This window comes from Ceratotherium simum, chromosome 37, assembly GCF_057802395.1.
Source record: "Ceratotherium simum simum isolate JZ-2026a chromosome 37, ASM5780239v1, whole genome shotgun sequence".
In the NCBI taxonomy this organism is placed as follows: Eukaryota; Metazoa; Chordata; class Mammalia; order Perissodactyla; family Rhinocerotidae; genus Ceratotherium; species Ceratotherium simum.
Genome location: NC_141936.1, coordinates 16,341,879 through 16,357,767, shown reverse-complemented (window position 1 = coordinate 16,357,767; position 15,889 = coordinate 16,341,879).

Here is a 15,889-nt window from a genome sequence, read left to right as displayed (position 1 = left end):
TATTATTTTTAAATCTCTGTTGTATCTGTAGTTGCTCCTCCTTTTCTCCTGCATTTTATCCTTTTTCTGTTTTCCATTTTTTTTCTTAAATCCTTCTTGCTAAAGGTCTCTTTTGAATTAATATTTTCAAAGAACCAATTTTGAGTTTGTTCATTTTCTCTATTATTCTTTATCCTCATTGCACTGAGATCTGACTTATTTTTCATTGTTTCTTCCCCTTTTTTATGTATTTGCTCTGCTGTTCTTTTTCCAATGTCCTAATGCTTAGCTGATTTATTTTTAAATCTTTCATGTTTCCTGATAAATGTACTTAAAGCTATATATTTCCTTCTAAGTACGTCTGTAGATGTGCCTGAAAAATCTCAACGTTAATGCTTTCATTATAATTTAAATCTAGATATTTCTTCATTTCCTTTATGACTTCCTTTTGACTCCAGGTTTTTTTTAGTACTAAGATATTCAATCTCCTTACATATGCGATGTCTTTTAGCTATCCTTTTCTTATTAATTTCTCATTTTATTACATTATAGTTGGAGTACATGGTCTGTTAGGGATCAATCCTACAGAGTTTTCTAAAAGACACAATAGTAGATATTCCGGTCATGCTTCCTCAACCATAGTATCTGGGGGAAAGGTCAAAGTTTTCACCAAAAGCAGCTGCCAGTCAAGGATCTGTTGAGGACTGGTTGTGCTCAATAGTGAGCTGAAATGGAGGAAGATTCAAAGGGTGGGTATAAAGCCATCTCCTTTCAGTCAAAGAAACTTCCTATGGTGTCATGACTGAAGTACCTGGAAAAGTGGCCAATTTTATCCCACAATACATTTGGAGGTTTAGAATGCCATTTAGATTTCAAAGGAGAAGTCAAGCAACAGTAACTTAACAGGAAGGAGAAAAGCTGCATGTGCTTGAATGGAGTCTTAAGAGTGTGGAAAGATTCCAAGAAGAGAAGGGAAACAATAGTGGATGAAGATCTAAGGCAATGATTAGTATTTGGTATAAGGAAAGTGTCTGACTTGAGAAGAAAATAGTTGAGGAGTATGAAATAAGATTGGCTAGGGTGGGTGAGGCCAGAAAATGAAGGGCCTTGAAAGTCAGCAGAGCACCTTTGTCTTAAAATGATGAAAAATAGAGGGCCATTGAAGTGTTTGAACAGGAAATTAACGTAATAGAGGGAGTGTTTTAAAAACTATGAATTTCTAATTCTATGAGAAATATATATGCACCCTTTATAGCATGGATCCATGCAATCATGGAGGAAGTGTTTCTTCTCAACTCTTGGAGATGGTAATAGAGGCTTGTTCAGGAGGGAAACAAGGTATCCCCCACAAGTAGAGTGCATACAAGTGTCCTACTGTCTGTACACTCAGCTCTAATACTCCATGGCTGAAGCACAAGGCATTTGGCTAGAGGAAGGGTGCTGGTGAAAAGGTTGGTCACACAGCAACCAAACATCCTCCTCATTCTAGAGAATTCCCAGATGAGTTGGAGAAAGGCTTGGGAAGGATCTGCACTTTGCAAACCAAGGCAGATTAGACATTTCTCAAATTTGCCCCCTGGCATCTGGGTTTGGGTGTGTGACTGAGGCTTAGCCAACCAGAACTGAGCACTTTGAATCTTGATGAGTGTTTCAATGAAGAGGAACAGTTGGAGGACTTCAATGTTGTAGAGCAGAGTCCAGTGACATGGTGACAAGTGTCTATCTGGAAAGATGGCAATGGTGGATATCCACACTAACTAGCATGGTGATGTGACCTTGCCTTAACCTTATCTTCCAAGCTTCCCTACATTTGCTGATTTTCCAAGCCTGCCTCTGTAGCCCTCCATTGTTTGAAGGAGTGGCCTTCCATTAATTGCTGCTTAAGTTCACCAGCATTGGTATGTGTTGCAGGAAACCAAGAACACTGACTGGTATAGTCACTTATCTATTCCACCATGTGGCACCACCATGTGGTGACCTTGAGTCTCATCAGACCCTGGGCCTCCATCCATAGGGGCCCTAAGAGAGCTAGGTCCTTCTGCTTTCTCAGCACCTGTGCGTGCCTCTACTGCCCCACCCATAACCCTCCATCTGCTTTCCTGCCTTCCCGGCATGAGGATGAGCTCTTCAAGAGACAAAAAAGAGGTAGTGTTTGATTTTGGAGCCTTGGTAGCCCATGATAAAGATTTTTTTGAACATGCTTATTAATCCCTTCCACCCTAAACTTCTTCTTTACTTTTGAGGGTTTGAGAATACAATGGTTCCCAGAGGAAATGTAGCAACAGCATATGAAACATAACCAGGGATCTTTAGGATTTCTCTAGGTGCTCAGATGCCACACTCTTGAGTTGGCTTGAGATTCCAATCCTACTCACCCTTAGCCTAGTTTTCCTGCCTCTAGGTGAATATTTTTCCTGCTACTTTTGATTATTTACATATCAGCACCACCATTCCTATCAGTCTTCCAGAAAGTAATTGAAAATTGCATCATATTCTAAATTGTTTTCTTTTCTTTTTTTCTTTTTTACTAATTAGCTAGACTCTCCTAAGGCAGTAGTAAATCTGCTAAGACTCCTGCTTAAAGCCTCCTCAAGCATTCTAAAATCATGAAGTTTCACAAAGGGCCCTTCCCCCCACTTTTTTTGCCCTCTTGGACTTCCATTTCTCCAATTACTCTCTGGTTCCCGGAAATTCCATCTCCAGCAGGCAATATTACTTAATTAAGAATATTTGTCTACAAGCTTTAAGTAAGCTTTTCTAATTGCAACAGTTTCACATCACTTTTGTTCATGTTGATAAGTTATTTAAACACCATTAATAATTCAAAATCAGGTTTTGAATTGTTAATCAGAATAATGATAGCAGCAGTCCAACACTCTTTAACAATTTGATTTGTAGTAGATTTGAAGACGGCCCTAAAACAATTTCCTTCAACAATTTGAGGCTCTGCTCTCAAAGCAAAACAAGAAATATTCAAAATAGAAGATTTGCTCATCCTCAAAGACAGCATTTCCCCATAGTGGCTACGTTTGTGTTGATGACTTTGAACATTGAAATACAGTGGAGACCTGGTGTCACTCCACGCATGCATTTCACAACTGCAAATATCTTTGCATTCTCCCTCACTTTGGTTTGTAATCTCTCAGTTAGTGGCATGCCACCAAAAACAGTTGAAAAGAAAGCTTCCTTTCTGCCTGAGGACTGTCAAATCGGTAGAATTTAGCAAGTGTCCCACTTGAGAACAATTAAAATTTCCTCTCTATACAATATATTCCTTGCTTCCTCTATGGCCTCTTGGCAGATGACTGAATCTATGACTCCAGGTTCCTACTCTCAGAATAAGCCCCAGCTTGCATGTCCAAGTGGCCCAGGTCCCCTTAGATGTCCCATCATCTCAAGATACCCACAGTTGAACCGACTCGCCATAGCTCAGTTTCTCCCAAATGCTTTGTCTTGGTTGATGCTGGGGAGGCAGCAGAGTATAGAGGTTAAAAGCACATCAATGGATCCTGACTCCCCAGGTATAACTCCCAGGTATAAATTCTGACTTGCCACATACAGGCTTGTTACATACAGCTGCGTGATTTCAGCAGGCTTCTTAGTCTCTCTGTGCTTCAGATCTCCTCATCTGTAAAATGGACATGAGAATGCCAGTATTTATTTCATAGGGTTATTATGAGGATTAAATGAGTTAGCATTTCTAAAGCACTCAGACCAGTTCCTGGCACACAATACACATTTGAAAAGTGTTTGTTAAATAAAATGCTGTTCCACTCCTGGATGGTTCTAGTAACTATCTTCTCTCTATCTTTTTCTGCCTGGCTCATGACCTACCTCCCCCAAGAATCTCTTCTTTATCACCTGAGCACACAGTAGTCCCTCCCTTTCTCAGCTGCAAATAGCACATGGAATTGATGGAGTTCTATTCCCTAATTGGTACATATCTACTATATTCATTATGTCTTCTAATCATTTGTAATTTTCCCTGCTGTAGGCATCTTTGGGTGCTGATGGACTTTGTTTCTCTTTTATTAATCATCAAAGATCGGGGCATTCATAATACCCAGCCAGCCCAGTGCCAAGCATGTAGTAGGCGTCAGAAAAACAGTGATTAATCCATTTCAGTCATTGAGTGAAAGAAATGAGACAAAAAGAAAAGATAATGACAGGAAAATATAAGAAGCTCTGAGCTTCAAAGAACAGGTCATGTTCCCTACCCCTTTGGACAACCTGTCCATAGCATTCCTCACAATTTTAATTATTTGTTTAATGATTATGTCCTCTTCTAGAATGTAACCTCCATAGAGATGAAGATCATGTCTAAAATTATGTGGGAAACAATAATATAGGGAATGCATTTCCATTGCTTCTGTGATTCTTAACTGAAAGTATATGGCTATCACTCTGGTAATGCCTCTGGTTGTGGGCAGTTATGAAATTCATGTGCTGGTGCAGAGTAGGCTGAGTGTGAGAGGAGCCAATTTATTATTAATCACCAAAAGTCACTATAGTTATATTTGTGCAAAGAAAAGATAACTATTTGCACAAGATTAATAAATTGTCCTCTGCCAATAGTTCACCTCCAGAGACTTTTAATAACCTAGACCTGAAATTTAGTGTTAAGGAATTGACAGTTTCACCTTAGTTTCACAAATTTATTTCTTGTCTGACACATAGGAGAAATCTATAAATTCTGTTCAGTGTTGAAACAAGAATGAGGAGAAAAGAGCTAATATCATTATAATTTACCATGTTACCAAGCACTACGTGTGTTTGCAATTTATTCTGACAGGCATCTCATGGTTTGTCTGGGGTGGAATAAGGTACCTTAAGGGTGATTGACATTTGATTTGTTTCCATTAATTTGTGGGACTAGAGAAATAAAAAAATTAACAACCACAAATTACTCTGGTGACATTTTATCTGTTTTAAGCATTTTACTAGATTGGCAGTGAATAGAATATCCTAGTTCAGTACACTCAATCTAAAACACCTCAATTATCCTGTAAAGAAAAACATCCATTGGTGAAAAGGTGATTTTTCAAAAGTGAGAAAGCAACTGATACACATCATTGCCTATTGGAGAGTATGCCTTAATGATCCAGATTTTTATTCTGTGCTACTCAAAAGAGAATCTCTAGAATGTCTACAGAGATACATAAAAGACATTTACTACAAAGTAGAGAGTAGAGACCATTCAGAAGGAATCTTGGCTGTTACAAGTACTCTTTCTTGTAATGCTTAACAAGGGGTTACATCTTTCAGCCAGAGATTTATTGTTCTCCAAACACTAACTCATCAATGCTTCTATTAAAGTATAATTTTCAAAAAGTTAAAAACATGATTCTCGAATAAATACAAAATGAACGCATGTCAAATATTCCATTCAACCCCTTACTTAATGAGTGACCCAGTAAGATATTAAGACTTGTCCAAAAGGGAGAGTCAGACAGTCTACAGAAAGCGGAAATGAATTTGCTAATAGTTACAAATCTGGTTAATGTCCTACTAGGAAATAAACTGTAATCATTAGGGTGACCTACTTTACGGATGGGAATGATTTGCTTTGCCTCCAAACAAGTGTAATTCACATTGCTATCAGTTTTCTACAAGCTAATTTCTACCTTTAGAGAGTTGTGAAATTGTTCAATCAATAGTGAATAGGAGTCAAAAAAAGATATAACCCCCTGGAAAATTAAATAATCCCCAGGAGAGGTGTGCCTGCTAGAAACATACAACATTGCACTGAAAGAACATTCAGTAATGCTGTCTTATCTCAGGCTGCCATAACAAAATACCATAGACTGGGTGGCTTAAAAAACAGAACTTTATTTCTTACAGTTCTAGAGACTGGAAAGTCCAAGATCAAGGTGCTGGCAAGGTAGGTTTCATTCTGAGCTCTCTTCTCTTGACTTGTAGGCAGCTGCCATCTCATTGTGTGCTCGCATGAGCTCTTTCTGTGCACTTGGGGAGAAAAGGGAAGCAAGTTCTCTGGTGCTTCCTCTTATAAGGGTACTAATCCCATCACCAGGGCCCTACCCTCATGACCTCATCTAACCCTTATTACCTCACAAAGGTTCCATTGCCTTGGGAGTTACAGCATCACATTGAGAGTTAAGATTTCAACATATGAATTTGGAGGAGGGACCAAAACATTCTGCCCGTAACAAATGTCTTTTGTCTATTACCAAGTTTCAGATAATTTTCTTAACTGTCTAAACACCCAGATAAGTAGGAAATATTATCTGTTCCACTTCAAAGGTGAGGAAATTAAGACACTGGAAATAGTTTTGAGGGAATGCATTGGAGGAAGGATGCTCTGAGCAAATATGGGAGAATTAAGTACAGTGTGAGAGATTCAAGGTCAGAGATGGTGAGTTTGTGAGTGAGGAAGAGAAAACAAAGGAGTTCTCACTTCCTGGCCAGCTGACCTGTCCTGGAGTTTCCTGGCCTTTTATCTTAATGACTCAAGAAATCAGTAGAATGTTAAAAACAAATATGAGAACTACTCTCTGTTGCGTGCCTATCATGTGTCATCGTCACCCATATTGCCTTGAATGCACACAGTCATCCTGCCTTGTTATTATTCCCATTAGGCAGGAAGATGATTTGGTCATGAAGACTTGGTGACTTGCTCAAGGCTACTCCTAGCAAATGACAAGGCTGAGATTGAGTCTAGTTCTGTATGGCTCCATTGTACTTGATCCACTCTGCAACACCGCTCCCAACTCCATGCTTTAACTCCAAGTGCTGTATTCATGGCAGGACATCACGCATCCATTTATTCTCTTACTAAGCCCCTTACATGTGAAGAAATAGGGACATCCAGTACATATCAGGTCCCTGGCACCATTGATTGAGGTGGGAAAGACAAGGAGAGGAGCAGGACCTCTTTGGGGGAGATCAACAATTCTGCTTTGGAAATGTTAAGTCTGATATGCCCATAAGACATCCAAGCAGAGATGTCAAGTAGTCAGTAGAGCAGAAGAGGGCTGGAGATGTAAATTTGTGAGTCATCAGCATAAAGAAGTTATATAATATGATAAGCAAATTCATGCCTCCAGAATAATACTTCTCTGCAAGAATAATCATCAGAATAGCAACGAGGCCTGATCCTCAGGGGTATAGTCATGCAAGTTATTAAAATACTGAATACTTCCCTACCAGTTGCTTAATAGTGGCTGCCTCAAGTCTCCCAAAGGCTCTCTGCCTCCCCGCAACCCCCAGCACCCCGGGCCTGCCCCCTATCCAGTTACTAAAGGTATAACATCTACGGGCAGTGACAATTCACATTAGTCTCCATTCATGCCCTACCACTTAGAACATTTCAAATATCATCCCTGATCCACAACTAATATTTCTTGAGCTCTTAACAGATGCCAGGCACAATGTTCATCCCTTCATTTGATTGCCTCACTCGGTCCTCACAACCACCCTTTGTGATAAATATTAATATCATCCCTATTACACAGTTGAGAAAACTAAGGCTCAGAGAGGTCAGTAACTAGTGCCAGGCCACATAGATAGTGAGTGATGGAGCCAGGACCTGATCCCAAACAGTCTAACTTTGGAACGTCTACACCATTCTGCTTCCCCAGCTCTGGAGAGCCTACATCCTTGGCTGCATGGTATGACCCCTGATCAGGGCACAGGAATGTATTCAATCTATAGCCCTAATTTCCTGTCCTGCCAGGACAGTGAGTGGACAAAGTTTTTCCTGGTACTGAGCTCAGAGCTGCTTTTGTGTTCAATAATAAATGGTTATTTACTCCCTTAAAACTTTCTCCTATAAGGTATGACAAGAATGGGAAATTATCAAATCCACTCTTTCATGCCAGACGGTCTAGATTATTTGTGTTGCCCGTGTGTATTCACTAGATAATAACTCTGTGTCACTTGTCACACTTGGTAGCACTTAACCGATATGATTGAGCATCTTCGTGCATACTTCAAGATTAATGTTCAAAGACACAAACAGCATGGTCTTGTGAATGATTTTCCTATATTTCAAAGTCCTAATAATTCAATGATGATGATGATGATGATGATGATGATGGAAACATAAAATTTTAAAGTAGAAAAAATTCATATGTTGTAACTTAGTCCCCATTGTGATGGTATTTGGAGGTGGAGCCTTTGGGAGGTGATTAGGTCGTGAGAGTGGAGCCCTCATGAATGGGATTAGTGACCTTATGAAAGAGACCCCAGAGAGCTCCCTTGCCCCTTCTGCCATGTGAGGACACAATGAAAAGACGGCCATCTATGAACCAGGAAGCGGGCCCTCGTTAGACACTGAATCTGCTGGCACCTTGATGTTAGACTTCCCAGCCTCCAGAATGTGAGAAATAAATTTCTGTTGTTTATAAGCCACTCAGTCTTTGGTATACTACTACAACATCCTGAATGGACTAAGACACTAATTCAGAAACACATACACCTCCCCATGTTAGAGAAGTTCTGATGCATACTACGTCGTGGATGAACCTTAAAGACATTACACTATGTGAAATAATCAGACACTAATGGACAAATATTATATGATTCCATTTATATGAAATATGTAGAATAGACAAATTGATAGAGACAGAAAGTAGAATAGAATTTACCAGGGAGGGGAAAAAGAGGAGTCATTGCCTAATGGGCACAGAGTGTCTGTTTGGGATGATGAAAAAGTTCTGGAAATAGTGGTTATGGTTGCACAACAATGTGAATATACTTAATGCTGCTGAACTGTACATTTAAAAGTGGTTAAAATTGTAAATTTTATGTTATATACATTTAGCCACACTAATTTTTTTTAAATCCAACAAATTACTCATATCAGAGCAACTGACAAATCTCAGCCACTTTAAGAAAAGAAAGAGCAAAGGCAAAATAAAGATTTTTTCACACATACAAAAGTTTAAATAATTTTTCATCAGCATACCCTCATGACAGGAAATGTTAAAGGAATATTTTCCTTCAGGGAGAAGGAAAATGACACCAGATTAAAAATGGAAATATTAATATACATTAAAAAATGAAGAGTCCAGAAATGGTAACTGCATGGCTAAATATATAAGATATATTTTCTCATTATTTAAGTCTCTTTAAAAAATAATTGACTATTTTGTTTAAACAAAAATATTAACAATGTAGTGTGAAGTTTATAATACATCGAAAAGTAAAATATATTGTAACAATAACACAGAGGTCAGGAGAGGAGAAAAAGAATTATCCTGCTGGGAGGTTCTTATACTATATGTGAAGTGATATAACATCAGTTGAAGGTAGACTTTAACAAGTTAAAGATATATACTATAAATGCTAAAGAAACCTGACTCATAGGTTCAGGCTCAGAATTCTGGAAGAAAACAAGGATTTCACTAAACAGAAGAAAATTGGTTAGCACATCCTGAAAAAGTATAAATACAATATAAATATAGTCTTAGCCCTATTTTATTCAACAAACATGTATTAAGCACCAACTACATGAAAGGCATTGTTCCAGGTACTAAGAAGGACAAAAATACAGTCCTTGTTTTAGTTCAATTAAGGAAACTCTTTGTACTGATTTAAAAAATAAAACAACACAAGGCAACAATAAATATGTACTATATTATATAAAGAAGTAAATGCTATTGAATAGGATCACAAACACCTATGCTTACGGGGACAGGTAGAAAACTTAAATCAGCGAAGCGGATGGTCTTGATGAAATACAATTATGAGTAGTGGGATTGCTGCAAACTGAAGAGCACATATCCTTCTAAAAGCATATTTTGCTACTTAACTTTAGCCAACTGTTGCTATGAAGCATCAAACTCCTTATCATGACCTGCAAGACTCCACATGATCCTGCCCCTATCTACCTCTCCCACTACAGTCATGCACTATATAACGACATTTTGGTCAACAGTGGACCATATATATGATGGTGGTCCCATAAGATTAGTACCATATGGCCTAGGTGTGTAGTAGACTATACTATCTAAGTTTGTGTAAGTACACTCCATGATGTTTGCACAACAAAATTGCCTCGTGATGTTTCTCAGAACATATCCCTATCATTAAGCAACACTTGGCTGTATTATCCTCCATTTCACACCACTCCAGTTATACTGGCATTCTTTCTTTCTCCAATTATGCTGTCAAAAGTCTCGTTAGTCCCTCTTCCAAGAATGCTGTTCTTCCTGACCTCTGATATCCACGTGGCTCACTCCTTCACTTCCTTCGTATCTCTGCCCAGTGATGCCTTCTCTAATCATCTTGTGTAACATAGAACCCCTCACTTTCACCCAATAATATGCTAGTAAATGTTTCACTATTGGCTCTCTGGGGGAAAAAAAAAGTCCTGGTTTCTAGTATTTGTTCATTTCTGTGTTGTAAATACCCCCACTGTGGCCAGTTTCAAACTGCCAACATCATGTCACTGGATGCTGACTTGGGAAGACACGCTTACAATTGGCTCTTAAGAGCCCATGAGAGTGGCTCCAGGACATCATTGCCCTTGGCACTCCTTTCCCCGTTATTCTTGCTTTATTTTACTCTATAGCACTGATCTGACAGATTACATATTTGTTCATTCATTTACTTATGATCTGTTTCCCCCCAGACATACTAGAACGCAAGTTATGTGAGGATAGAAATTTTATTTTGTTCATTCATATACTAGAATTATTCCTAGTATAGAGTAGGCTCTTAATATATATTTATTGAAAGAATAAGTGTGTGGGAAACAGTGGTTTTTGGAGGTATGAAATTAAGGTTATTAGGAAGGGTATATAATGTGTGGATAAATGCCAAAAATTATTATATAAAATATAAAGTATTGGGCCAACAAAGATTGTCCTCTAAGCCATGGGTTTTCAAAGATGGGTGGAATTGTGCATGAGACAATCAACTAGGGCTTGGGGGAAAATATTAGAACTTATATTTATATATTTTTACTTAAGAATAAGAAATGCATTAAGCTTTACTAATATTTAGTATGAGAATCAACTGTGAAATTCCATTTCGGTCAGACCAAATGTTGGTTGCTGTTAGCAAATATGTATTTTCAAAAACAAAACATATTTTATCTATCCTTCAAATTAAAGATGACATTTTGCCAGTAAGTAAGAAAATGGCTGCTTAAAAACAGCAACAATAACAACAAAAAAACAAAATTTGCACCATGGGGACTGTGGGGAGAACATTTTGAAAAAATATGTTTGAATATTTATCTCCAACAAATATCCCAGCCATATACTCTTTCTCAACCCCATAGCTCAGTATGGAGGATGCTATTTACTGCCCTTTGATTCTATATCCACTCTTACCTGCAGATTGGTGATTATATTGAACAAATTAATTAAGTTCAAGTTCAGTGGTTTTCAGTTTGGTATGTGGACCACCTGCGTCAAAATCTCCTGGGGGTACTTGTTATAAATGTTAGCTATTATTGTTATCACAGTTGTAATTACTTGCTCACTGGGTCTTCCCATGAGATTATAAGCTTTACATGGTCATAGGCTGTTAGCTTGTTCACCACTGCATTTCCAACCCCTAGAATGACATTTGACAAAGAGTAGGAATTTAATAACTCTTTGTGGAGTGAATGAAATCAAGGATAAAGAGTACAAGTATTATCAGTTCCAAACAGACTGATTAGATGGCATTCTCAATGAATTACATGGCCAGCAGTTTTATACATTTTTTATGGCATTTTGAATGGCTGGGCAGGTGATGTTCATGTAAAGATTCCATGATAGAAATGACGAATTAAGAATATTGCACTGAACTTTGCACAGGTTATAGACATGACTTGATGTTTGTTGTCAGTCAAGATTCTGTATAAAAGACAGAAATTACTACAGGTGATACAGAAGATTAAGTGTTTAAAAATCATTTTAAAGGCTGGAAAAGTTTGGCTCCAAGTTCCCCTCGTCGTAAATGTGATGCAGAGGTCAGGAGTTGCTATAGCCATCACCACTGCCACTAATTTCAAAGCCACTTCCATCCACAAAGCCAGTGACCAAAGTGGGATGTGGGATCCAGCCATTGTTAAAATTTCTTTCTGTTAGAGCCTGATTGTCCATCAACACTCTGCTGAAAGATGACATGCCCCATCCTTCTGCCTTTCAGATCTCATAAAACTTCATCAAGTGACTGAATCTATTCTGTATTCAGGAACCTAGCTGCAAGAGAGTCAGGGTAATGCCATATTTTTAGCATTCCAACTTATCTAAATAGAGGAGGGTAAAATAAAGACTGAGAGATCCAATCTAAGTAGCCAGAAAAAGCTAAAACTAGTCAATTTGGCTAAGAGAATAATTGACTCAATATCTGAGATCATTTATTAACAATAAAAACATATAATCTATTTCTATTTTACTTTTTCTTGGTGTATAAACTAATAGCTCTTTTAAATATAAACATGGATTTTAAAAGTCTAATACAAAAACCTAATTACAAACACATTTGTTTATTTTTGTGCACTTTAAAAAATGATTCAAATCAGTATGCTACACAAACAAGAAGCTGATCTTATTAGATGCTTTTTTAATACTATCATACCTGTTTAATCTTGTTTATTTTGACTATAATACATAATGAAACAACACTATTGACAATAGCTTCAGGCTTCTTTTCATGTTCACCAATGCTTTGTTCCCTTTCAATGGATAAAACAAAATAGGATTTGACATCCACAAAGGAAAATGACACAGATAAAGAGAAAGACAAGTGAGCCTAACTATAAATGTCAGATGGGTTCTGGGATCTTTGAATGAATTGAAATGTCAAAACATGTTGGAAAAGGTGCATATGGTAAGGAAAACATCTACTTTATTTCCTAAGTCACGCTAAGCAGAATTAAGAAAAAAAAATTTTTTTAAGAACGTATTAAAATATTTTTGTCAATGGGGCAGGTCTAGTGGCACAAGTGGTTAAATGCGCACGCTCTGCTGCGGCGGCCCGGGGTTCACCGGTTCAGATCCTGGGCATGCACCAACGCACTGCTTGTCAGGCCATGCTGTGGCGGCGTCCCATATAAAGTGGAGGAAGATGGGCACGGATGTTAGCCCAGGGCCAGTCTTCCTCAGCAAAAAGAGGAGTATTGGCAGATGTTAGCTCAGGGCTGATCTTCCTCACAAAAAATAAAATAATAAAATAAAATAAAATATTTTTGTCAAACATTCTTTGAGCATTGACCCTATTACTTTTGAGCCAAGTCAGGTGACCAAGACTGGCCCAGGTGAAAATGACCACTGGTCTCAACTGAGGTTTCTTGCACGATGTGTTCCTAACGAACCAGCAAACAAGCCTTGCAAAATATATGTCTAAGATACCAAAGATGTGGTGCTGTGAGCTGATTGGGCTCTTGAATTCATATTTGCTCCTCATTGGAACCCAAAGTTTGGTGATCTCAACAGCCCAGGTGGTCTGAAAGAAGAGTCCGAGTGGCACTGCTTCATGTTCTATTTCAGGCAAAATGGAGTCGAGTTGGGGAGAAAATATGTCGGCATTCACAGGTCTAGTTTATTACTATATATAGTTGTAATTTTACATTATATGGCATCTATTATGCATTTTGCAAATGTGGTTTATAAAAAATCATATGAGGAGGTGCTATTATTATCCCTGTTCTACAGATGAGGAAACTGAGGCACAGAAAAATGAAATAATTTGTCCAAGGTCTCACAACTAATAACAAGATTCACACCCAGGCAGTCTGTCTCCAGAGTCCATTTTGCCAGTCCATAATTGCCACAGCTTGTGGCTTCCATAAAAGAAAATCTTACAGTGCCACATTGTATACTTCCAAGTTTAATTTCTTGCTGCACCTTCAGGACTTCTCAAGTTTTGGGGGCAGTAGGCCTGAACGTGGAAATAGTTTTATTTATTCTCCTTATCTCAAGTCAAAGCCAAGGGTTCAAATTACTCTCTGGCTAGGGCAGAGTCCATCCAGCTGTTTGCAAGTGAGTCTGACTGTTTGCAAATGGACAGTTTCTATATTCAGGTCACAACATGTTTACTTTTAAAACATTTGTTTAAACCTATTAAGTTCAGGGAGTCTACCAAAGCTGGTTACAAAGACATCAAACCCAAGCCTAATAGGCTTACAGAGAGGAAATACGTTGACTCACATACAGCACAGTCTCAAGGTTTCAAGTGTGGTTTAGTTTGGGGCTCAGATTATGTTACTAGGATAAATCTTTTAACTCCACAGTCCCAGGCTTTCCTGATAATACACACCAATTCCTAGAATTGAATCTATTAACCCTGATTTGCCTGCCTGTAGTCATAGGACCTGCTTGGACCAAGAATTATGGTGGGGTGGGAGAACACATGGTCTGCTATATGAGGAAACAAGACCACAGGCTCTAAGGTCTTGATAAGCACTTCCTGTGCTCCATCCCGCATTTCCTAACTTAATATGACAACCTGAAATTAAGACCGTTTCAGCTTTGCACTAAAGAAGGAATACGTCTTTAAAAAAATACCAGGCACTCACTATCCTTCACATTTCCACATGAGAAATAGGCTACGTCCCTAGAAATAGGAGCCTTATCAAAGTCAATATGTGAGCTGAGTTTTCAGGTGATTTTCGAGAAAGACTTCAGTTTCAATTGTCTTATCAGACACACAGAAAAATACGTTATTACTAAAAAAAACTTCTGCCAATTTTACCGTTTTCTTTACAGTCATTTTTTAAAGAAAGACACCCAATAGGAAGAGATGAGGCTCCCATTCCAGTGCTAAAAGCTGGCCTTTGCGTTTAGCTCTAGTAGCATCGGGGCACCCACACTACTAGATTGGCAGCTCCCTGAAGAATGGCACTTGGTCTTGTTCACAGTTGAATATTCAAGACCTTCCATAGTGCCTAGAACATAGAAAACCTTCTTTTAATGCTTGATCAATAAATGAATGAATAATTATAGTCAACACTTAGTACTTGCTGACTTCCAGAAGCTGTTCTAGGGGTTTTATATTTATTAACTCAGTCAGTCCTTCAAAAAGTTTATGAGGCAGATACAGCTATTATTCCTGTTTGTCAGATCACGAAGCTTACAGCGTAGTCAGTGATGGGACTGTATTTTAACCAGGCAATCTGGCACAAGAATCCATGCTCTTAACCACTATAGTGCACTGCATGGGCCCCGTGACACTGATGCTTGAGTTCATTGGGTGATGACTACGTGTATAATCTTCGGAATGGAACCCACATGGGGGACAATGAGTTTCTTCCTTGTGAAACCCAAGTTTCTATATGGCTCTGGTATTAATTTGCGTAATCCCTTTGGGCCTCCTCTCTCTTTCATTAGATTTCCCCACACATCCCAACACACTAGTCACTCTGACAAGATCCGTTTACTCTCTAATACTCCATATATTCTATGTGTTAAGATGTGCCAGAAGTAGCTTATCCGGTGCTGGCAAACAGGGGCCTCAAACTCAAATGCCTCTGGGTTCTCACCAATAAAGGAGTTGTGAGAACCATGGTCAAAGGTCAACAGCCTTTCCTGCCTAAAGGTGTTCAAATGCAAAATATTTACTCTTCAGTGGTGGCCAAACAAAATGGTTCAGAGGGCTGCATTAGGGACCAGCAGTTTTTAGCTCCCGTGCTGTTGGGAGTGTGGTCTAAGAGAACTCCACCGAGAAAGTCCAAATGGTCTCAGAAGAAATCCCTAAAATAAAATGAGATTACTGAAGATAGATCGAGTGTGGAGGTCCCAGTTCTCTGCGGTAGAAATCTAAGACGTTTGGAGTCGACCTTTTATTTAATTTTACTTTTGTTTTTCAAATAAGTCATACGTTAGATATCTCTCCTTATCAATTTTTCTTTTATAAATGTTATTTCACCTTTTATAAAAGTTGTGTATTTAATAAAAATTATTAGTTTCTTCCCTTGTTTTAAGAAATGCAAAAGATTTGAAGTTAAAGGAAT